This window comes from Anser anser (assembly GCF_964211835.1).
Source record: "Anser anser genome assembly, chromosome: 4".
Taxonomy (NCBI): Eukaryota; Metazoa; Chordata; class Aves; order Anseriformes; family Anatidae; genus Anser; species Anser anser.
In genome coordinates, this window is record NC_139724.1 from 52,175,684 (window position 1) to 52,201,229 (window position 25,546).

At 36.4% G+C, this 25,546-nt stretch overlaps 2 long non-coding RNA genes across 2 annotated transcripts; both read left to right on the forward strand.

Annotated features, from left to right (window-relative positions):
* The first annotated feature begins 2,747 nt into the window (after positions 1-2,747).
* LOC310899243 lies at positions 2,748-8,071 on the forward strand. Its single transcript, XR_014584102.1, has 2 exons — positions 2,748-3,663; positions 6,152-8,071. It is a non-coding gene; the product is annotated as an uncharacterized lncRNA (long non-coding RNA).
* Positions 8,072-17,443: 9,372 nt separating this feature from the next.
* Positions 17,444-24,564, forward strand: LOC310898292. The gene is made up of 5 exons (XR_014583180.1): positions 17,444-17,805; positions 18,580-18,826; positions 21,152-21,229; positions 22,209-22,341; positions 22,892-24,564. It is a non-coding gene; the product is annotated as an uncharacterized lncRNA (long non-coding RNA).
* The last annotated feature ends 982 nt before the right edge of the window (positions 24,565-25,546 follow it).

A 25,546-nucleotide genomic window follows, 5' to 3' on the forward strand; every position in this document is an offset into this window, starting at 1 on the left:
CAGGAGGCACTATGGGAATGTCAGCAAAGCAGACACTCAACAGAGACCCACTCAGCAACGGGCAGGAAAGGTCTCATTTATTCTATTTATTTAAGCTCTTGCTTCATCTGACATCAGAAAGGAATATAGTCAAGAGCTGATCTGTACCCCAGAGGATGGCTGGTAGGAAAGCACATAACAGCAAACAGTGGACAGAAGTGATATCTGAAGTAAACAACTCAGTAAGAGCCTGCACTGTGAACTGACTCCAGGTTGCACAGATCTGTGAGATGCTGAATCTGGATTATCACACCTGGGGCTCCTCATGGCTTATAACTGCTTAATCTTGGCAGAACAGCTTCCAATTCATTTGAAGGGCAATTTCCCTTACACCATTTTCCAAAGTGCCATGTGGACATAAGTTTATGTACAGAAACCAAAATGTGGAGATTTATAGGTTGCACCTAATGGATAGGATGTAACGATACAATCTTGTTTCTGGGAGAAGATGTACTTTACATGTAAAAGTTCAGTAATGTCATGAGGATGAGGGACATTTTCTGCAGTGTGAAGAGTTTCAAATCTGCCCTCTCCCAGGGAAATGTGTTCCTAATAGTGCCACAAAGTGTTTGGAAGATGTCACTTCTGTTAGAGCTGTGCCTTTGTGCAGGTACAAATTAAAGGTTTGTGAATGCCAGAGCAGAGAGAAAGGAATTGTTTGTCTTTTGGTGTATCTACTCAGTGTTTTGCAAGTAGAAGTGAGGTGTTTCTCTCCAGGCTTCATTCTGGCTGAATGTGAGCAAACTCTAAGCCAAAGCTGTGTAGATAGCAGACTGCTAATACCAGGCTAGTAAGTAATCTGAAGGGCAGGCTTTATTAGATTGGGCCCACTGCCACTCCAATGCAACTAGACAACGTCCAACCCACCGACAGAGCAGGCAGGCACACTGATTGAAGAATGAGGACACCCAGCTTTGGGATGTCAGAGGAAGGCACTGGGTTCCAGTCAGCAAGCTTATTTCTGGTTTTGTATCTCTTCTCCTTCGTCTGCATCACGCAAATCATACAAAATTTGGATTGATCCCAGCATAAACAAAGCCACGCAGTGGCAATAAACACTTTGAGCTTCCCTTTTTGCTGCTCATGGTGAGACTGCTATAGAGCTTTCAAGTATTTATAGTTTTATAAGGTAATTACTTGTCTCCAGGTCACATCACATGCTGTACATTGATTGCAAATTGATTTTTGCTCATTATATAACCCTAACTTTTAAAAATAAAGCTATTGCAGAGTTGCATTCCAAGACCTTGTGTCTTCACTGAGAGATAGCTCATACAGTATATCGCCTTATTTCTCTTCCGTGATCAATTGAGGACATAAAATTATTGTATATTTAGTAGATATTTTCATTTTCATTTTTTTTTCTTTTAGATTTATACATTTTTGTAAAACAGCGGAAATCCTAACATGTAAAAGATTAATATGTGCTTTTCTTTTCAAATGGTCTGAGTGTTAACATTCCATAAATAGCCCAATTTTCCCTTTGAGTTGATAAGTAGTCAAATACTTCCACTAAAGACATTTTTACTTTATCATCCAGAATGTGAACATTTAAATTTGACTGGCAATTATTGGTGGTGAATGGAAGTTAAATATATGAGTGTTTGCCTAATTTAGTTTGGTTAATCTCATCTTCAGTGTTACTAAGTAATTGCTTGAGCAGCCATCAAGACAAAAGGCTCGTGACAGGCTCATAGTCTCATATATTGCTGTGGTATACTAAGTTATGCTGCATCAGCATCATACAACCAGGAAAAGATTCCAGTCTCTGAACTCGGGAACTTTAAAAGGCTATTGGGGAAGTCTAAGAAATATTTAAATGCTCATTCAACCTCACTGTAATTTCTCTGTGTTCAGCAGCTGAAATGTCATGTGACATCTCCTCAAATACCATATGTAATTCCAGACATACACATTATCCGTGAGGCTATATCTCATCTACATTAGTTGTATAGACCAAAGGCTCAGGATCTATGCAGACATTGAAACAAACTTCTGATCTTCAGTTCATTTGTTGATACTTCTGTTTTATTCCAATGTTCTACTAACATAGCAATGTCCAAGATTCAGGAGTCCTGTTTTTTCAATTCCAAGAGAGGTCTTTATGGAGCCAAACCTTAAAGTTCAAAAAGTGACAATGGATAAAAGAGTAATACATTATTCTAGGCTTGCCACAAGTAATTGCAGATAAAAGCAGGACTAAAATATTTGCACCTGTGAAACCTCTCATGGAGCAAAGCTAAGTAATGCCAGGCTATGCATAGCTTCCTTCTCTATAGCTGTACTAACCGGATAAAGAGATGCAGTTTGGGTGATTCAGCTGATTGAATAACTTCTCAGAGCTTTAATAAGCTGATTAAAACAGGTGAATATCTCTCCTAGTTCTCCTAGGTTTGTAAATGAATTTAGTATAAAAGGCTGGTAATACCACTGTATGAGAAACTGTTTGGACTTCATCTGCGGGAAGGAAGGATCAAAGTGATTTTGGTCACCTGCATTGAGGAAAGTTAAATTTGAAGCATATCTGGTGCATGGTATGATTGCAAGGGTGGCTAGGGGGCTAAGAGCCTTTTTTATGAGAGAAGCTCTGCTTATGTGGCCCAGCCAGATTAAAGCTGAAAGACAGCTGCTATCTGGTAATGTAATTTGTATCTGATACATGGGAGATTAAATACCAGGTGAAAGAGAAAGTAAGTGACTGGTTGTTTTTGGTCCTGGTTCACTTTCTGCTAAATTTGATAACATTATTTTCTTTTTTTCTTTATAATTCCAGTTCAGTGACTGTACTTGGAAACCAAAAAGGAGATAGGGGCTTTCTTTAAACTCCTCTGTATTCCAGAAAAGAAAACTTGCCACTAAATAATAGCATTATTTATTTATTTATTCCTTGAAATATAGAGATCTGGTTTCTTTTCTCCTTTGTGTGTAAAAAAAAGTGAAGTCTGTTTCAAACACTTACATCACAGTCTGATTCTTTCTTACCCTAGGGGTGCTAATTTACACTTACATTGGGCAGATACAAGTGCCCAAGTATAGAAAACTACCAGTGAAAAGACAGTTGTCCATACTTTTCTTATTCTATATAAGTAATACCCCAAGCTCCTTTTAATTAGTTTACACCTAGAGAAAGTAACACCTATTTAAAAATCAAACTATGAATAAAAATCTGTTATTTTCTGTATTTGAGAAATATGTTTTTTCAGACTGCACTTATGAGACTATCAGACTCTTTATTGCCCCTATGTCTCCAAGCTCGTTAAAGATAGTCAAAGAAGCTGTAATTGGTCAGCAATTTCAAGGTTTTTTTTGTTTGTTTGTTTGTTTTAGGCTGTGTTTTTCTAACAGACACTTTCCTCAAATCTGTTTTCATACCATTTGACAGTTCTAAAAATTAAAATTCATGTGTTTAATTAAGTTTAAATACACAGATGATATATCGCTCAGAAAGATACAGGACTGATCCTGATGGATAGATGCATATCCGAATTCCTAGATAGATGTGTTTCTTCTGTAAATTTTGCTGATGCACATCCATCTGAGCACCTGGCTTTATTCCTGAGATACTATTCATGTCTTCCTGAGGATCTGGATGAAAAGAATCAGGGTTTTGTCAGAAGGATTAAGGTAAGATCTACTGAGCCATCCACATTAAAAATAGCAATGTAGAATATCCCCACTCTGGCAGGTGTTTAAGCCAGAACAGCTCCAAAATGCATGTGGCACCTATTGCTAGTCACAATATTTTCCTTAATTTGCTTTTATGGGGGAATTTAGAGGGCTCCTTGTTTAAACAAAACCTACCCCAGTGTTCTGATCTCTACAGTGATATGCATATGAGGTAGAGCAGAGTCTAATCTCTACTAGTACCTGGAGGTGACTAGGACATTACTTCAAACTCTTCTACAGAGGAAATAATAATTTCATTTCAGAAAATATTTTCTTGTCTAGAATCTCCAAATTTTAAGAAAGACACAATTTGAAGGTGAGAAAATTTCCATCTCATATATTCTGCTTCTTATGTCAATGAAGCTCACCTTTAAATACTTTAGCTGCCTCCTGACGTGTAGGTGCAAATGTTATTCGTCTTAACATAATCCACCAGATAATTCACTTTCAAGACTGTATTTGAGTAGTGAGATGGTGTATATATAGTATATCAGCTGTCATCCAAAGTAACAAATTATTTGAGAAGAGAATATTTATGGTCACTTGGATGGACAATCTGTCACAGACCAAGCAACTTTCTTATAGCAGGAGCTGCCTTTCCAGAGACTGCTAATGGGAAAGGAAAATGACTTTTTAAATTACTATTTAAGCGTAAGGACTCTTCAAACTTATTAAAAAAATTTAAAAGACAGTTTGCAGAGTTGATAGACCTTGGTGTAAAAGATAAGCTTGTTTGCACTGATTTGAAACAGAACTTTAATTGATATTAAACCCTGATAAGAGTAAAAAGGTATTTCACAAAAGGGAGCAATGAAAGAAAAAGTAACCTTTGAAGATGCTGTAAAAATTCTCTGCTATAAAAATAAAGACATTTAGAAAAATGCTGCATATGCATGAAGCCAACTACATATTCACAAGCTGAGAGTGATCTAAGAGCATTGTGTGAAGGTGCTGAGTCAATAAAGGAATGACAGCAGCTAATTTCAAATCCAGCCATCCATGAAAAAGCTTCATGTTTTATTTTGTTGTCCTTTTTTTCCTCTTCATAGCTGTTGAAAAGGTAGAGTTACGAAGCCATCTTTATTAGACTAGCCGCTTCTTATTGACCCTGCTTCAGCTTTATAATATTTTGCATAGCTTCTTGCTATATTCAAGATATCAAAAAATAAAGGGTGTAAGAACTTACAAGATAGCTTAATAGCTGCCCAGTTTATCACTGTCTTGCACTATATTGACATCACAGAAATATGACCTTGCAGAACACCCAGATGGCAAAAACCCCAAGAATAATAAAATACTTTTGCTCTGTACCTCTCCCTTTCTCTTTTTATAAAAACTGCATGTCTATACAGGAAAAAAAAAAAAAAAAGGAAAGCACATTAAGTTTTTAAATCCAAATTCCTTCTCACTTATTTTATTTTTCCTTTGTAAGATGAGGAAGAGGAAACTAACCAATATAATACAATTTAATGAAATTTTGCTGATATTAATATAGCTTTTTCCAGCAAAACTAGATGCTCCAAGAAATATTAGGCAGCACTAACAAGGATTTCAGTTTTTAATACAAAACTAAGTTCTTTATCTAAAACTCCTCATTTGGCAAATAGTGGCTGTAGTCAATTGTGTAGCCAGTACCGTGCCCATTTTATAACGTTACAAGATTACAAGAGTGGAGATTTCCATCTTCCTCCCCTTTCTGAAACTATCATCTTCTGCCTAGATTGAGAAATGTCACTTAGGCTGGGAGACTGAGAACTCATTCCAATCCTGGTCTTGTTCATGCTCATCCTTGTTTGACATCAGGATAGGGATTTAATTGTCTGCATGTAAGGGTGTAGAAGCATTATAAATGTTTTAAACATCTCCCTTGCCCCACAGTTGCCTCTTTTTCAGAATGGTGGGATGTGTATCTGCCAAGTTTCTAGTGAATAAGTGATAAACTGAGAAGGAACATCAGATGTTTGTTTCAGTGCTGGGACCCTCTTGCAGCTGCTGCTCTACTGTGCAGCCACCTCTGTGGGTGCTGTCTCTCCTTGCCTACCTTGAGGCTGCTGAGTACTGACTTTGCTGTTGGTATCATAACCACTGGTTTTGATGAGATTATTGGTTTGCAAATTGATCAGGTTTACCAGTGAGATATAACTTCCTGATAAACTATTCTTCCATGAGGCAGGATGTCCCTTCCTCCTGGCCACTGGATATGGAAATAGGGTCAGAAAAATCACTGGTTTTAATGGGGATGGCCAAAATTGGAGTAAAGGCTACTCCTGTTTATTTCTGTTGTGTGGGGGTGTTTTAGGGTAGAATATGTTCATGCTTTCCTCCAGAAGAAACAGATGGTTGGTAATGAAGACTTTGAGGAAAAAAGGGTCCTGAGACTTGATTCTCCATTGCTTTAACTTCCAGGTTGAGAATTTGCATATAGTGCAGAATTTTCTATTTTCAGATGGAAAGCGCCTGATCTTTCAAAACTAAGAGCTAGCTCTAATGCTACCAGCCTTTGTAAACTGCCCTGATGTCACCATCCCTGTGGGTAGAAGAGGCATGGAAGAGGAGATGTACCCATTCCTCAGCGGCTCAGATGCTCAACCTGCTTGCAGAGGAGTGGGAACACTGGTGTTTGAAATGGGAGACCTCAACTGTAGTGATTAGCTGTGATAACAATCCTTCTGTAAAGGCAGAAAAGAAGGAAAAAGGACTGCATATTCCTGTGGTTTGTCAATCTGCTAGCTTGGAAGTGGGGGTGTTGGAAGGGTGAGCAGTTCTTGCTATCCCTTGCAGCATGCCATGGTACATAGTTGTCTGTTTGCACCATCATTTGATTTAGTACCACCTAATGTTCATCCTGATAACAAGAAGTACAGGAGAATTCAGAATTAAATGTGCTATCTGCAAACCCAGTGACCCACTTCCTATTTTATATAGAGGAGAAGTGTTTAAAAATATTATTTGTTCATTCTCTTCACAGAAAGATGTGTCAGGAAGAAATGGTTATGCTGTGAACAACATTTTAAAAAAGAAAAGCTAATATGATATGACAAATTATATGTAGAACTGGAACGAAGAAATAATTGTTCTTCTGGAGATTATTTTAATTGTTGCTTTTTGTCTTTCATATGCAAATGGACAACTGCTGGTGTTATTAACTGTTTTGCAGCTCAGAGGGGAACTTATTAGCTGCCTTGTTAGTAGAGTTCAGCAAAATGTCATCCTCAGACTGCAGGGAATTTTTCTAAGTAGGGTTTTGCAAAGATAACTGTTATTGCAGTTTAGAGTTCATACTCTTACCTAACTGAAATTCAGAGAAACAGATATAGTATGTACAATGTAGATCTTTCTGTGGAATTTTTAATTCACTGGATAGAGAATGCCTAGCCCTGGGATGATGCCACCTGCTTTATCACTATGTTCACTATCTGTGTATCTATGTATGGAGTGTACTTAATATTGTTTTCAATTAATTGCAGCCATCAACAAGGGCCTTTGAGTAAAGGTGGACATATTTAGAGGTCACAGGAATTAATGATGCTAACGTTTTCTTAAAATATTTTTTCTTCCTATGCTCATGTAACTGCCTGTCACACTGGCTAATGTGCCTGTATCACTTTATGGTCTGAAAAACTTTTTTTTTCCCTCTCTATTTTATTGATTTGCTAAAAGAAGAAAGATCTTAAGGGAAGGGAAAATGATCTTTTAAGAGAACATTTCTACAAGAAGCCAAGTGTTGCCTCAGTCTCCTGTTTGCATAGTACTTTTTTCCTTATCAGCTATTTGCTTCCTTTTCCACTGTGCAGAATTAGACCAATTACAAACTGACAAAGAAACTAGAAAAAAAAACAAAAAAGGAAAAAGAAAAGGTCAAGCAGTAGTATCTCCCCAACTCAGCTCCTATCAACATTTATGATATCCTTTTATTGTATGTATTCTAATTGTCAGTCCAAGGAGGACGACTCAGCACTTAGACTGCAGGCCTCCAAATTGAACTGACTAACCTGAAGTTCACCCTCAACAATGTTAGCATAAATTAGAATTTATTTATTTATTTATTACAAGGAATAAGGAGGTTGAAGGTAAAACAGAAGAGAAGCTTTTATTTTGTCTGTATTGCGTCCAAAAACTCTGTTCTACAATGCTGATCCCAAAAGATGTAAAAATTCCCATGGAATGCAATGAATTTTTGCATTGACAAGCTAGTCAAATCTTTGACAGGTTTTATGATGCCACTGGTTATGTCCAAATATTAACATATTAAATTAAAATATATTTCTCCAAAAATTGAAAGATATGTTAAGAGAAATCTAAACTGATAATGATACTTTCACTGTCTTACATCTAAAATAATAAAACTGTTTTTCTCTTTGTTTGCTTCTTAGTGTTTCAGTAAAATGTTTTTCATTGTTGATACCTATTAAATCACTTTTCTTGTGTCTTGTGTCTGGATTCTCTGCTGCCTGTGGATTGAGATCATAACACAATCTTTGCCTCAGCACTTGCACAATTTTCCTTTTCTATCTGGCCATGTATATTTACAGAATTTAGCATCACCATTAAGCTACTGAAAAATGGCAAGATACAATTAAAAATATAAAGGTAATAAGGTGTTAAAGGCAAGATACATCTTAATATCTTTATGGTACCCAAGACAGTATCTTCACATTTCCATCTGTCAAATGGCACCGGGTTCAACAGTAAAGAGGAAGAAGAGGAGCATGCAGAGGTACAGGCAAACATACATATTCACACAGAGTCTTGAATTCTTGGTGAATTTAAATGTCATTTCCTTGAGGCAAAGACCAAGTATGGGTAATTTCAGCTTGTCAGTTAAGTTGAAGAAAATCTGTGATGAAGCTTAATTCAGTCCTTTTTTCATCAACATTAAGCCTGGCTATAAGTTCATCTGAAAAGGATAAAAGATGTAGCTTAGAGAAGTAATAGATATGCATGATGTTTGGGGGCAGTAAATTACATTTGCTATTGTTGGTTAATTTTCATCTTGGGCCTGCTCTCAGTAAAACATGCTGTCAAAGCTGACAAGTGCCACTGATGTTTATTGTTTGTAACACACAATGATAGAAACTGAAAAGATGTCTTACCACATTTACTTAGTGATATTAAACAACCAGTAAGTGATTATTCTAATACTTTCATCATTCTTCAGGTGACTCTTACCCACGAGCAATTGATAAAAGACTATTCCACCTCTTGGGAGAGTGTTCTATTCTTTAGAGAGGTAAAAAGTACTGTGAAAGTAGATAACCCCAAATTTCCCTTGTTGGCCCTTTCATGAAGGAGCACTTGCTCAGGATGCTGAGGTATTTCTGCCTACCAGGTGAGATTTTGAAAGGATGAGACCTGGTTTCAGAAACACAGCTGTGCCTAGAAGGGCACTTGGCACCTATATTTATGTCCCTGAATTTTATCCTTTTTACCTAAAGAGAAGAGCTGAACAGATCTGTGAGGTGAGTTACCAATGGCAGCTGGCAGATATTTTGAGAGGCACAGCAGCCTAAAGGTTGGATGTGAGCCCCCCAGTCCCTTCCTGTTTTCGGGTTACAATTCATCTCTTACAACTTTAAGACATAATTTCAGAGGGGAAAAAAGCTACCATGTGTGCATGTAGAGCCTGTGGGTGTCTTTAATCTTAGGAACAACTAATTTTGGGGGTCTTGTTTCAAGCTCTTCATTAAACAGTTGTAAATTTTATTTATTTTTTCCACGTCTGATATTTAATTCAAGGACAGGTGTCAATAGAAGTGTATGATACAGACCTTGGCAGCCTTTAAGGCTTTCTGGGAGCTGTTGTGAGGTGGGAAGTATTATTCACTGCCATGCCATGGCAGTTTCCTGCCGATTATTAACCACAGAAATCATGTGAAAGTCCTATTTTTTTCCCCTCAGTTTTTGGGATTAGCTAGTTAGAGAAACTTCATCTTTGGAGGGTTAATATCTTTCTGCCTTCCCTTGGGGAGAAAATAATGTCAGGTGTGGGTGAAGAGACAAACATGTGAAATGTGATGTCTTGGACAGAAAATAAAGTGATTAGTTCCTTATTAAAGGGCCAGAGAGAGAGGCTGTAACTATAGTAACCACTGCATATATGAACCACTACCCACCTCACATTAACCCACTCGGTTACAAAGATTTCAATCCATTTTTACTTGTTTGTACAGCTCTTCCTCTAACTAAAGAGGCTCCTTGTAAATAAATGTCCAATATGCATATATATATGCATTTGCATACACACACATAGATGGACAGCGAGAAACTGAGTTCATCTGTGATTAGCAAGACAGATGGGTGAATTCACCCATATAAATAGCTATCATCCATCATTTTTAATCACTTTTTTTCTTCTTGACTAATGGAAAAGTAATGCCTTAATGACTCAGGAATTGTGTTAATATTTAAGAATACTCGTATCTCTGTGTATATTTCCATTCTCTAAAACGTTATATGTTTTATTTCAGCTGCTTCTTTCTAATAAAATACTAATAACATTTTAAAATTGAGTAAATAGAGTCTGTCTCAGAAATTCTATCACCTTTATCAGAGTCAGTTTATAATCTCTCTTAGGTCAGCAATGCCATTAACCTGTTCCCCTGCACTCACTTCACATCCTCACAGCTGCATTAATGCATGATACTATGCTTCTACTTAGAATGAAATGACTTAACATTTAACCAGATGATATGATCAAACATAAATTTGAAAGACAAATTGCTGGCAAACGTTCTCCCTTCCAAGAAGGTCAGATCTAGGCTTACAGTATTCATCATCCTCAAACTGTCCAAAGTCTTCTGGTAAGTACTGAAATTGAAAAGCAAATGTGAGCTACACCTAAAGCCTTAGGAGATATTTCCAAATCGCACATTTTAAGGATCTTTATCTAGAAAGCCTGAAAACTTCTAGTCATCAGATCTTAACATGTTTTTTTGTTGTTGTTGTTCAAAACATTGTTATTGCCAAATAGCAAGTCCTCACATTTATTGCTGATAATGAAACCACTTACCAGCAATATTTCCATTAGCATTACGGAGGTCAAATTTCAGATGAAGTCCACCAATAAAGGGTCCTTTGTTCATGTCAGTGAGGTGGTGTTATAGAAACTGAAATGCCAGCAAGGATCAAATACGTTTCTACACACTTTTACAACAGAGAAATCTTAAAGCCTACCTAGTCCTACAATGATGCCCGTAATTTTGGTCACTGTTTCCTCTTTTGTCTTCAAAATGGAACAATACTTCCTGTGTGTTTCAGAATATATAAATGACAGATATCCCCTGTTTTCTGCTTTACTTTTCATAGAGGACTTCACTGTATTTTCTTTTTTATACTGTGTGAATTTACTGTCTATTTTTTCCCACTTCAGACCAGTCAATGAACAAGTGAGCAACTTCTGCTCTGGCTGAGATCATGCCAAACGTCTTGTGCATGTAAAGTGGTATGGTGGTGACATTCCTTTCAGTACAATATTCTGACAGATCTTTAACTTTTGCATACCTGACACCAAAAAGTGGTTTTGTATTTATGCAACTTCTGCCTTTTGAAACTGGGAATGGGAGTGGCTTTTGTTGTGACTGGGTGCATGTGGAAAAGGAATACTTTGAGCAATGTTATTATGGATCAGCTAGTCAGCCTTGACATCTGTAGTTATACCTTTGGGACTGAATCATACTATTTTTCTTCCACTAAAAACAGAATTTTGCAGAATTTCTAACCTAGTTTTACTGTCTTTATTCTCCAGCTTAATTAGACTTAAGGATTGCAATGTAGCTTGCTATTTACATCATCAAAAGAGTCTTCAAAAATAAAATATATTTTTTTTTTTCCAGTCTCATTTTCTGTGAATTGCTTTTTTGATTGTTTCCTTTCATTTTATTTAATTAATTATTTATGTATGTATTTGCTGCCGGCCATGGTCCCTAGATACTTGCTTGCACAATGGACTCTGCTTAATGCTAGATCACTGTACAGCATGCACGTTGGGTTAGACAGGATATGTGAGGATTGCCCTTGAGCCTGGTAAAGTTACACTTTCAAGCTTAGAACACTCAATATAAGCTTAACTCCAAGATCTTTCACCAACATGGTGAAAGACTGCAGTGATGTGATTCATACTGCTACTTATGCATAAAGGTGTTTGCATCTTGGGACCTGTCTGGCTTGAGGATCGCTCAGAAAATGGATGGATGGTCAAGTAGATGGATAGACGGATGGATTGATTGGGAAGGAAATGGACAGGGAGTGTAAGCTGAGCAAAGAGGAGCTAAAGCTGTGCTGAGTGTAATGATTCTGCCTGACATCTGAACACTGGTGGGGCATGGGAGTTTTCACATTGCTATTCTGCAAACCAAGACTAAATGCTAGAGGTCCTACTTTTGGCCTTTCCTAGGCAAAGGTAAATTTGAAAAGGCATTCAAAATTTCATTATTTAGGAGTGTTTTAAATTATTTACATAGTGTCACTATTCTTTGGAACTTTACATTATTTCTGAATAATCTAAAACAGACCATTGAATTTTTTATTTTATTTTTATTTTATTTATTTTTAAATTTATTTATTTTTATTTTATTTTTATTTTTAAGATGATTAAGACCCAAGGAAATGGCTTGAATCTGTGACAAGGGTGGTTCAGGCTGGATATCAGGAAAAGGTTCTTCACTGAGAGGGTGTTCAGGCACTGGAACTCAGGATATTCTATGATTCTATTAATGACATACAGACAATTTAACAGTGAATTGTATTTGGTTCAGTTGAATAATGACTAAAAGTAGTTAGTCTTGGTAGCCTGTGGGGGAAAAAAAAAAAATGTTGTCTCAATCTCCAAAGGTCATGTGCCGTAATAACACAGTAAATAGGAAACTAGCAGTTTTTACAGCAGTATCTTAAAGCTTTTATCCAGGTGTCTCTAGCATAAATGTTTCAGCAGCATGTATGTATAGGACTTGTCCTTGGATTATCTTGACCAAAACACAATTCAGTTTCTAGTATTTTATTTCTTCTCACCTCCAACCTTTTCTTTCAGTACTCTTTCAAACAACAGTCAGCCCTCACTCTTAAATAACCATCACATTCAGATGGAAACAAGAACTTAATGGAGTCAAGAACTTAAAATACCCTTCAAGAGTCTCATTTTTTACACTGCAAATACACAACTTGTTAGATTCTAAGGAGAATCTTGACCATAACTCTTTTCCAGAGTTATAACATTCCTCCATACCTGTTCTCGACCATATTTAATGTTAGTTTCTGACCATTGCTGACTATTCATTAAATCAGAACAATTTGCCTTTGCTTTACTCTTACTGCAGTCAGAGAACTTTAACAGCTATGAAAAGCTCCAGTTTTGGGCAGAATCCTTGGAAACTATTTTGAGCCTTGGTTGTTATTTGTAGACCCTTGGCCCTGCTGGGGTGCTGCTCTGTTTGCCATTGCTGCAGCTCAGCTAGAAAAGCTCAGATGACCTCCACCATCACTGCTTCTTTGCAAAGTGGGAGGCAGCACACATTCAAACCCAGAATTCAAACCCATTCTGCCTGTTGTACACTTGTGCAGTAATACAGCTCCTGTGGGAACTGAAAAACGGACTCTCTGTGAGCTGTGTGTTTCCACAATGTTGTTAACTTTAATTCTTTCCTCTCTCCCCACTTTCCAAATGGTGTTATAACTTTTGAGCCCACTGAACATGACATAAGGGTAGAGATCTCAAAGATATGAAATTCCTTTTAGTTTTGTAGGTGGCTGGTGTGAAATGAGGGATTTAGTGCACTATCTATCTGAAAGTCTGTAGTTTCTGAACTCTGGACTTTTACCTTCTGCTTTGTGTATTGATTGCCCAGGGCAATTCTCAGAAATAACATAAACAGGGTCTGCTTCTTTCTCCATGAAGTACAAGGGAGCAGCAAGGGGTAGAGAACTGAGGAGAATACAACTTCAGGTTATGGAAATCTCTCAAATAGATGGAAGGCTGCAGTGTATGCTTTGGAAAATCTCATTCCATATTTTCCTCCTCAAATTCCCATTTCCAAAGCAGGAAAATCTGACCAAAACCAGAACCTTGGGAGTACTGGTCCTTGTGCTGAGCACAGAGATCATGAGTGTGGTAGAAGAGGGTTTGTAGATCGGGAGGAGATCAAGAGCAGTTTCGTGTCAGAGTGAAGGTACAGAGGGCATAGTGTGAGCAGACAAGAGTTAGGTTTGTTCTAGAAATATATGAGTAAAGTCCATAGGAAACCAAAGTTTTCCTGTGCAGTAATAGCTTGTTCTTCACTTGCAGCTTTTAACATTAGATGCCATTATTTTAAAACAAAAACAAAGTGTATGCTTATGCTAGTAACTCCTTTGCCAGGTGTAACCCAGAATGAATTTTCTGATAACTGATTTCTGAAGTAATAGAAATGTTCACCTCAGATTGACATAACAGTGAACAAGCAGCAGCAGCAGCAAAGGCTGTGTCAGGGAAGGCCTTGGGAAATATGGATTTCACAGCATGAAATCAGAATATCCTTGGGAACGAAAAAGCATTCACACCTGAAAAGATGCTATAATAGGCCAGAAGCAAGTTTAAATTGAAATTTTGAAGATTGAGAATTGAGACGTGCCTATTTCGGAGAAGGAAAGAAAATGAAACAGTTTTATGTGAGGAGCCGTGAAGGTGGCAGAGGTTTATTAAAGAATATTTTCACAGAAAGTTGCTCTTGGATTTTAGTAGCGTAACTACCGAGGCTGCAGGCCATGCAGCTACAACAGTGATGGAATACTTCAGAATGGATGGGAAGAGTCACAGGTGCACTGCTTCTGACTGGGTAGCTGTAAATGATGGATTACCCAAAGTAGAAAAATATACACTGTCTACCTGCCCTTACTTTTGACTAAACCACGTGGGTGCACAACAGTGGAGGGGACTGAAGCAGTGAGCTATGGAAAAGCAAAGAGTTTAAATCCAAGATGGGAGGAATGCAGAAAAGGAAACAGGGATCTGCCATTTCATTCTTTGCCCAAGCCCATTCATATGGTCTCCAGTTGGGGAACTCCACATGGGGACTATACTAATAAAACCCAGATCACATGTGTATGTGGTAAAGGCTAACTACTCATCTTCATCCCAGAAGGTGACTGGAAAGTAAATGAGTAAACACAAACAAAATGTTCTTGTGCAGCAGGGCAGTCAACCAACATCACTCAAAAATGCATGAAGATTTTATTATTTTGGTTCTTCATTAATGTCCTCTTTGGAATTGTGCTTGGTTTCTGGAATATGTTTCTATGATGTACTAAAAGATTCGCTTCACTTCACACATTCAAATATTGGAAAATAATTTTCAGGCCATAAGTCCTTTGCTAGCTTTTCTTACATATTATTGTTACAATTTATTTGGTATGATATGATCTGAAGCATATACTGTATTCTGTCCTCACATAAAATGCTTAATTAGTTCCTTAACAATCTAATGAGATTTGAGGTAAAAAGAAAAGAATTTCAAAAGTCTTCTCTTTTCCCTTTTAGAAAGAAAATTTCAAAAAATTGTAGAAAACATTTAAATCATTACGTATCTTGAAAGGATGGTTGATGGAGCTTCAGATATTCATATATGATAAAATACAGAGAATATAAGGGAACAGATAAAGTAGAGGAACAAATTAAATATCATTTTACTGAATAAAATGTAAAAAGAACAAGTGAAAAACTGGCAGATAATAATAAGAGAAAAATATTAAAGTATGAAGAGCAGTAGTCCTGTAAAGGCAGTATTAATTTTCTTAATGATGTAAGAGATGTATTACTAGAAAACTGTAGTGATGAAAGAAACCTACTTTTTTATTTATTTTTAAGCAAATATAAGATTACCAAGTTCTTAGAAATAAGAATGAACAAACTATATAACAGTTCAATATGAACTGCACATTAACCCTATTTTGCATTTATTTATTATGTTTAAAATACTTATAAAGTAGGTAACAAACACATTTGAACATCAAGCTTTCTTGTATGGTATTAGTAAAGTCAAGCCCTATTTTTCAGGATACTTTCAAGTACCTGTTTGTCGGTTTGTGTTCTTGGTAATATCTGTGATATAAAAAACAAATAAGCTTTAGAGCAACTAATAAGATGAACCCTGTTAGCTACAATGATTAATGCAATAAGGATAATTTGCAGCTAAAATATGCATGTGTATGCAAATTAAATAATATTAAAAATAAAAGTAACTTGTTTAAGTGTTTACATTGAGGAATTGGTGAACTTGTTCAGATAAACATTACACTTTTTTAAAGTTACTTTTATATGAATAGGTATTTTGAATTACCTGCTGCATTTAATGTTCAAATTTATGTTTTAATGAAAATCAGAATGTCCCCTGGACACCTAGGAGAATCATATTGCCCCACACTTGTGTATGCTGTTATGCTGCATTAAGAGGTACAAGATACATACACACTATAGTTATTTGCTCTAGATATGTGCACTTATTGAAAACTAGCCCAGGAGTCTCACTTCTATGGCCAAAAGTATGAATATGCCAGTACTATTTCCTTGCCCCTCAACTGTGTTAAAACGGTCATCATTTTACTTTATGTAATTGTACCATAGTATCAGGTTAAACTTTTTTAACTAAATCAGTTACATTTGAAATAATATCCATTTAAAGGAATGTAAGAGGGTAATAGTACTTCCTAATCATAGCTTCATAATCACACTCATAACTTTTAGACTTTTCAAGTATATATGATCAGTGCAGTAGGGACGCACAGTATTTGTTGCTCTCGTGTTTAACTACAAATTTTACCTATGACTGGTGAGTAAAACTAAAATAAAATTGGTGCATCAACACCCGATTAAAAGAGAGCTTTTCACAGAAGAACTGTGCTTCTGTAGCCCTTAAACAGGTGCTTGTATGCACTTAATCTGCAGTCACCACCAACAATAAACTGCTTATTGCCTCTTTCAGTCTGATTTAAAGCAAGGCACACAGAGTGAATCACAGCTGGAGCAAAGATTATTTCCAGGAGAGGAGAAATTAATATATTAGTGGTTCAGAGTTTTCCTGTTATTTGCTTGTGAAAAGCAAAAGCGCTACCTCAACTCTAAATAATTAAAAGCAGAAAAAATGGTGCTTAAATGGGGCTTGCAGTGCTTGCTTTGACAAGCTCTGTATCACATTCCCTTCCACAAGCAACTTTGTTTAGATTGCCTTTAAAAAGATAAATTAGAAAGCATCTCTAATTATCTCTTTTGCTCATAGACATTGCCTGGTATTGTAATAATCATAGAGACTGAGAGATGTGTATTTGTTAATTATCAGCTTAATGAGTTACTCTTTCAGAAAGTTAATTAGACGAGTCTCCTGGGCTACAGTCATTACTTTTAAAGCAAACAAACAAAAACCATTAATAAATCTCTTTCTTGGGGCTTAGATGTTAGAAGATGACGTCAGGCTCAGTGCTGTGCGCTTTTGCTAATGATAGCACTGGATAAAGGAAGACATGAACAATTGCAAAGTTATCAGAGGCAAGAAATCAGCTGACCCAATGCTTGTGACTGTAATTAAACTGAGCCCTGTGGCTAACAAGAAAATTGTTACAAACGAAGCAAGAAATTGTTCATTGTCTGCTGTGTCCTCTTCTTTTTGACAGCAACATTTGTAGAAGAAAATGGTCATGAAAATCTTGTCATGTTCCCAGCTGTGAAGTGTCACAACCATTAGGCCTGTTGTCATAATGAACATGACTGAGGGTTGGGATGGGCACATTGACAGGGGGAGTGGAGAGGAAATATATATAGCTGGTAATTATTCTTACCTATCTTTATTCAAAATGAGATTATTTTTTTCACTCGTAATCCTTCAGCTACTTTGCTACTGCTTGTAACCCTGTAGTTTATGACTCTTTCTTCTGTTGTAGTTTGGCTAGTATGTGGCTATGAAGGTCAATATTTTGCATTGCTTTAAGTCTTTACTTAAAACATTTTAGCATAAAATCAGATTGAACTAGGTGAAAGTATGGGTAGAAGTGCTTCTCCCCTCCTAGAAGATTGTTAGGCAACTGCAGACTGCCTAGGCTTGAGATTTCTACTCAGGCTCCTCTTTTTAAAGTCTTATGAAGGTCAGTCAAGGCATTACTATTCTAGTAGTTCTTTGATTGCTAGACAGTTTATGTGAATGGCATCAATGCTATCATGATGAAATCCATTCTGTTAATATGTTGAGTAACCTGGCTCTGAGCATTAGGCATGTTGACTTCTCTGTCTTCCACCCATGGAATGAGATGATGTCTGCCTGCTGAGGTCAGACTTATGGAAAATGTGTACTCCTGGGTCTTGCTGGATGATATAAAAATCTGAAGGGCAATATAATTTTGCCTTATAAGGAGTAGGCCTTGATCTGCACCTATGAACAGACAACAAAATTGTGTGTGGTCTTGATGTGTCAGTTTTCTCACAGCAATGACAACAAAATATTTTCAGCTCCTTTGTTCTTTGCTAAAAGTATTTTAACACATTGTGTCTGAAAATATCCTAGTGTGTAATTGCCACTAGAATAAATTGTCACAAGATGGCTGCTAGATGTGAGGAATTAATGACTAGAAACACTGACATTTTTATAATCATTTAGTTTTCAAGAAATAGGATTTAATTGTAAAAGGGGTAAGAGAAACAGCACTTGTTCTAAACTTAATGACACTGTTAATAAGGTAGGTTTCCTGATTGCTTTTACAGATAAATACATTCTTTTTAATCTGTTATATGCATGTGATAAAACAAATGATGATAAATACAGCAGACTCTTAAACTTTAGCTTGTACTGCTTGTATTGTCATATTATCATAGATTTCTAGTGATGGATGATGCTTATAGTGGTATACTTTCCCTAACCACAGTTCCTCCAGCACAATTCACTACGCTGACCTTGCTGAGAAAAGACATAAAAGAACCTCAAACCTATTTAAAGAGGAGGTCAGTGTCAGCTGTCTTGGCAAGACATCTTCATCATCTTTTTGGTCATTAAGAATATAAGAACTTTTATTTCTTGCTCAACTTTCTTGAAGTTTTCTAGAGGACTTCTAGAGGGTTAAGAGAGATTTCTGAGAGGCAGCAACAATATCCTTCTGTCACCTGAAGTCAATGGTATGTGATATTAAAGTTCACCCCTTCTACCCTGGCCTAGAGTTTCCTATTTTTCCCCTCATCTATTTTCCTTAGAAAGCCTGCAGTCTCCTAAAAACCACATCTACTGCGTCAAACCTATTTGAGGAGGTGGAAAATAATGTCTAGAGATATGAAATGATATATTTTTTCAGTTTAGCTGAATAGTCTTTTTGATCGTAGCTGATGCATACTTGCATTGGACAGAGGTCAACAGAGAAGCACACAAGAAAAGGCAATAGTTTTGGTCTGAAGCTAAGCAAACATTAAACTTGAAATGAAGTCAGTGGGCCCATTTGTGGCCCAATGGCTGTAGTTCAGATATATGATGCCCTCCATACAAATCACTAGGTGGCATCCAGTGGCATATTTATGCCACTACATGTCACTACAGAGGTTAATGACATCCCAACTGAGAAATTCTATTGAAATTAAGAAATCAGAGTAAGTTCCTGAATGGAACACTTAATGTTATTTTATGCTGTGTTTGTGATATTCCATGGATAAAGAAATATTGAAATTGAGCTATAGAACAATAGCATGTACATAACTAGCGCTAAACTCTTTAAAGTAGAGCAGTTTGTAAAATAAAATTATTCCTGTCATAACTGTGCTTTGTTTTCCTTAAACATTTTGACAGTGTAATTTATCTGCTAAGTGTCAATGTCCAAGAAAAAAAAAAATCTGTTTGTTAATCTTTTTAGCTCTAGGGTTTAATATGATGTTAATAATCATGCCCACAACTTGCATAGATTTAGCAAAGGCATGAATCACAGTGCAATTATATTTTCATGATTTGAGGAATTTGTAAGTGAGCCAAAGTACTTAGCAGTTCCTGCTGTAAAATAGTGTAAGAATATGGTACAGTGTTTCCAGATGCAGATTTATTACAAGCTTTACTAAGAGAAATCAAAGGGATTTTTTTTTTTGTATTTTTGCATTGAAGCAAAGAAGCTCTTGATGTGAGGACGATCTTAGTAGCCACAAAGTAGATCAGGATGAGGGAAGAGGAATGGAAGTATACTGGCTGAGTAGGGCTGGGGAGATACTGCAGGCAGAGGGTAGGTGCAAGGCTGCATTGACCCTGCAGCACAGGCAGCTTGCCTGCTTTTGTAGCCTTCTTGTGTCTGAAGTTGAATTTCTTATTTCAATTCACTAGCATAGACAAGAGCATCAAAATTAGAGTGTAAAATACACTCTGGCCTGATAAATCTGGGGTAGTACAATTTGTTATCTTCTATTCTGGAAACATATAAATTCTTTCAAGTTGCTAACTCAGGCTAGCTCATACAAAGAGTATCTGAGTATAACAAGGGTGAGAGATGCCATGTGTAGAGATGGCACTGTTTAAAAATGAACCAATAAAATTGCTAAAATCTGTCACTGAAGCCTTTGGAAAGATTTCCTACATCAGCATCATATGAAAGAGGTCTCACATAGAAATTAAAATATGATAAGCTGAAGATTCCAGCTATATACACTTGCATGCAACGGGCTTTACCTTTTCTATGAAAAAGTTACAAATACCCAGATGAAGTTTTTAAACCTTCCAAATGCTGTCCCAGCTGGGACGATTAAATGTTCATTAAATTTATTTAATCAAAATCAGCTTTCACCAGATTCCCCAGAGTCACATTTTAGAACTTAGGTTTTAAACTGTTGTTGCTTTGTTGTGTGCTCTGTTTCTACTGCTCCAACTTCCCCTTATCGAAAAACTGCTGGAAACAAGGCTGAGGAACCTGGGGAGTTTGTCCAGTCTATCATAGCTAAAATAATTTGGCCACCTAATTGGTTAGTTCCTCTCTCACTTGCCAGGCTAAGGAAAGGATGGGAGCTTGCCCTGTGCCTCGATTGCTGTTATTGGGGCTTGTGGCTCAGACCTTGGGAATGAAGCAGATAAACTCTAATTTAGCCAAATTCTGCCCCAAGCAGAATTGATTACATATAAATACTTCCAGACAGATGTTTGCATGAAGTGCTCTTAAAAACTGCTACTGATGGATAGTTCACTACTTGTATAAGAAAATCTATCACAATGTTTAATGCTGGAAAAACTTCTCACTTGTTCTCTAGCTCAGATCTCCCCAGTTGCAGTTAAAGTCCATTATTCTTTGACCTCCCTGCAGTGGACACAGAAAACAGATTAATTTCTTCTCGTTACAAGGAGCTTTTGCATATTACAAGACTTGGTCTCCCTGTAGCTTTCTCCTCTCTAAACTAAGTAGCTGCAATTGATTCAAACTACCCCTATAGGACATTTCATAGCTCTCTGATTATTATTCTTGTTTTCTTCTGGATTGTTTCCAGCTGATCCATGGATTTGTTGAAGCTGATACTCTGTGGAATGTAGCTCTTTTAATTCATCAGCAGTGCTGAGCAGACCAGGTTGGAAGCCTTGCATCTAACCCTTCTTTTAATACACTGGGACACAGATAGCTTTTCAGAATTGGTGTTGTTGGATACTGTTCAGGTGATCACCTTCCTTCTTGTCTGGGGAGTTGATCCATTCTAAGCACAAATAAGAACCACAAATTTGTCTTCCCCACTATCATTTAACAAATATGTTGAGATTTATTTTGAATTCTCAAGAATTAATTAAAAAACAAAACCAAAACAAACCCAAAAAACAAGATTGCAATAAAATCAAGCTGGAAAATATCAGTCCTTTATACCTGTGAAGTTAAAATAATATACAGCCTTCCTTCTAGCGTAGTTACAGATCAAGTGGTCTAAAGAACTGATATCTTCACCATACTTGTTTGCAAAAATCTGTACTACTGTTGCCTTTATACTGTACAATTGCTCCTACACAACTGGTACTTTATTATGTTTGGTATTGAAAGATTTTTAATAGAAATGATATCTTACAACTAATCTCCCAGATGGTAAATGTTGAAATTTGCAGGTACAGAGAAACCAGATGGGGCCAAAGTATTTAGAATATTTCTTAAGCAGATTTGAATAATGTGGACCAAACTCTGCCACCATTTTCCATGCAAGATTTTATTCTCGTTTCTAAAGTAAATTCTTCTAACTAAGGCAGATGTGACCTTTTTCTTCCTTTTGTCTCTGGGCTATTATTTTACTTTGGATGTTAGATAAAACTTTCAGCAGTCATATCTTGCCTGTCACTTTCTCTTTATGAATGTTCTTTCATGACTTCCTTGAGTTTGCTGCTCTGTTTACTTCTGTCTCTATAATTCATTGCAATCTTTTCGACATTCTTTCAAATTTCAGGAAGCATCAGCAAATTTTCACTCTTTTGTTCAGTGACAGTTTGTCTGCAGCTGAATTCAGATGATGTCTTTTCATCACTGGCAATATTTCCATTACATTAATCTCTATTATCACTATTTCTTTGCAGACCACTGATAGGAGCAGTGTAATAACGTGCCATCCTAAGCATTAGCTAATCACACCTGATACAATAATGTTGATGTTGGAAACAATCTTCATTGCAGAATGAGTCAGAGAAACCTAGAGAGATTTTTAAGACTGTAAGTCATATCTCATATGCATTGTAGTTTGTTTTGCTATATATGTTGATAAACAGAATAATATTGAGTAATGCTAGGGTGATTATGGATTATATATATATTTATGGGCTAAGATAGCATCAGTATTTTCTGTCTTCTGTTGTCTAAGCTTTCCTGGAGTGGAGCTTACGCAGGTATTTATATTAGGGGAAAAAAAAAAAAAAAAAGCTTTCTCACCTGGACTGGGAGTGCTACCTCTAAAAGGAGAAAATGAAAATTTATGGAAGTTGTATAGCTGCAACAATGACTTGGATTTGTATAAGAACAAATACCTTTAATTATGTGCCTCAGATCACTTCATAACATGTATTTTTAATCTCCACTGCTGAATGTGTAGTTCAGCAGGGTGTCTGCAAAGCTTACCCACATCCTACCAATGGAAGAATTCTACTTATGTTTTATGCTCTTTTTGTTAAGTGATTACTTCTCATCGAAGATTCTAAATAGTAAAAGAAATGCATGTGAATAGCAGAAATGTTCAGCTGAACGATAGCACTTTTTCACCTTATAGGTTTGATCATAAAGAGGATATGGGTGTCTGAGGAGGGAATTTGGTGAAATAGCTGCTGAGCGGCAGCAACTTGCACTCCAAAGCCTTTGAAGGATCCTCCTCTGAAGGTCACTCCACCTTCTGTCAGAATTGTGCTTGTGGACCTGTACTCCAAGTGCTGGAGTACCTCCCTGGAATAATTAAAAGCCTTGCGTCACATGGAAGTGGATTTTGTATCAGTTCTCTGTATAACATTTTCTTCCCCCCAGTTTTCCTGTTCTTATTGTAGTTGTAATAAATATTAAAATGTGAAGAGGATGGGAAGCAAACAGAACTACCTTCCTAGGTCTGCAGGGTTCCTTAAACAATAGCTCTGAGAAGTGTGACTTGCCATGTTGAATGTTTTCTCAGCTCTCTGTCTTAGTTATTATTATGCACTCAGTGCCTCTATTCCATCTTCCAGGCAAAGCATGCAAAAAAAGTATTGGGTGACCTATATAATTTACAGCAAATTATACCCGAGTTGGATGCCAGAGTGAACAGACCCTGGTTTGTATGCAGGGTATAGCTATTTTTTTCCCAAACTCGATGTCTTGTTTGATAACATAACTGAAAGAAAAGCTGTTATTATAATGAAATAAAATAGTCATGAATAACATAAACTAGAAATGTAATAGGAATATGTAAAGCAGAAACACTTGACAGTGTTTTTGTTCTTTAAATTTTTCCCAAAGATATCATAAACCATCAGACTGTGGCCATTTGTCTGATTTGAAAATCTTTCATTTCAACAAAAAGTGAAATGTTTCCATGGAGATCAGCCAGAGATAGCCAAGAAGTTCGTCATTTGGCTGTACTTTCATTTTGGTTTCTATGGTTTCCAGACAAGAAGGGGGAAAAAGTGAAGTTGCTGAGGTTCTTTTTTTTTTTTTTTTTTTTCCCTACGTGTAAAAGGTTAGTGTAAACCAAGTGATGGAATTGTTAATCTTTATCTTGGTCTTTGAAAAACCTTGTATAGGTCATATTTTGCAGTCTTACATCTATTCTAATTCTAGGGGAAACAAATAATAAATTAAACTTTCTTAGCATTATAAGTAAAATTCTGAGCAGGGAAAATATGTTTATAATGACTTGACTTACCTCAACTGCACTGCACAATGCGAAATGGTAACAGGGTTGAGAATGCACACTTCTTTTTGAAGGATTCAAAAGCTGACAATGAAATATGGGATTTTAGAAAGATGTGAAGACCTTCAGAAAAGGCAGTGATGCAGATCTTGCTCATTAAACTGAATGGAAAATTTTAGGCATTGTAATAGTGAGTGTTGCAGTTTGTGGATTTCTGTACTAGGTAAATGTAACTCCATAATGCAAAATAAAACTTATCTTGTCATCTAAATTCTTATCTTTCCTCCCATCCAGACTCTTAAACTTAATTTTCCTCAAAAAGTTGTATGTGTTTGTTTGGAAATGGTGAGTACAACCTTTCCACGTTACTTCATTGAATATTGCACAGGCCCCATTCCTACATCATAGATTTGAAAGGTCACTGTTTTCCTTTCCATCCTGCTTCCTGCTTTTTCATTCCCTAAGAACTGTGAGATTTTGATTATATATATTTATATATATATATTTTTTTTCTTTGTAAATACACCAGATGAACTTTTTCCCATGTAGGTTTTTTTTTTGTTGTTTTTTTTTTTTTTTTTTTTCAGGGCTAATTACATTCTCTCTTATCATCTCGTATATTTCTGAGGAGCCAGCTTCCATGTCTTGCCACTGACCACATCCTTAATTGTCTGGCTTCCTTACAAAGACAAATTTATAGTACTGTAGGGAAAAAACTGAGTTAAATCTCAGAACAAAGTAAACTACATGTGATAGTATTGCTACGTGAAATTAGCTGAACTGAAGATCAAACGAAGCTTGATGACTTGTGAAGCCTTCTATATCTACCCTGTATGTATGACTCTGCAAAATTAAATGTTCATACTGTCTCCAGGCAAGAAACGGTTGGAAAGGGAAGCTATGTATATCAGAGCAATCACTGTGCTGCTTAAAATATTTTTAAATAAATAAAGTAATACTTAGCTTACCAATCTAAGCTTTCAATTGAAATGCATGATTAAAGAAGCTTGCAAAGGTTTTGGTTCTAGGTTTGAGAGGGGGAAAAAAAAAAGGCCTTGATATCAGAACATAGAACACAAAGTTAATATGTAAAATAAATAATAAATATAGACATAAAATCTGTTATTTCCTAGAACCATTGAAAAGTACTTGAAATTTCTGCAGAAAGCAGAGGCTACATGACATATAAAATGGGAAGTAGATTTTGACCCAGACTGAACACTGTAGGGGACATCCCAAAGAAAAACTACCTGGATCCCAATACTACAGCAAGAATATACAGCAACTCTGGCTTTCTAAGTGAGTTGCACAGGGACACCAATCATCCTCAGTGGTTTGTCATTAAACATGTCTGAATAATACAAAATGAAAACATTAAGCCATGATTCACTTGTATGCATGCCTGACTCTTAACAACAAACTGATTTATTGAAAAAATAAAAGTTTTATGTCTACCAGGACTAACTTTTAAATGCTTACATTCCTCACTGTTCACATTACCTTAATTTTTTTTTTCAATTTTTGGAAACAATTTCTTTATCAGTTTTA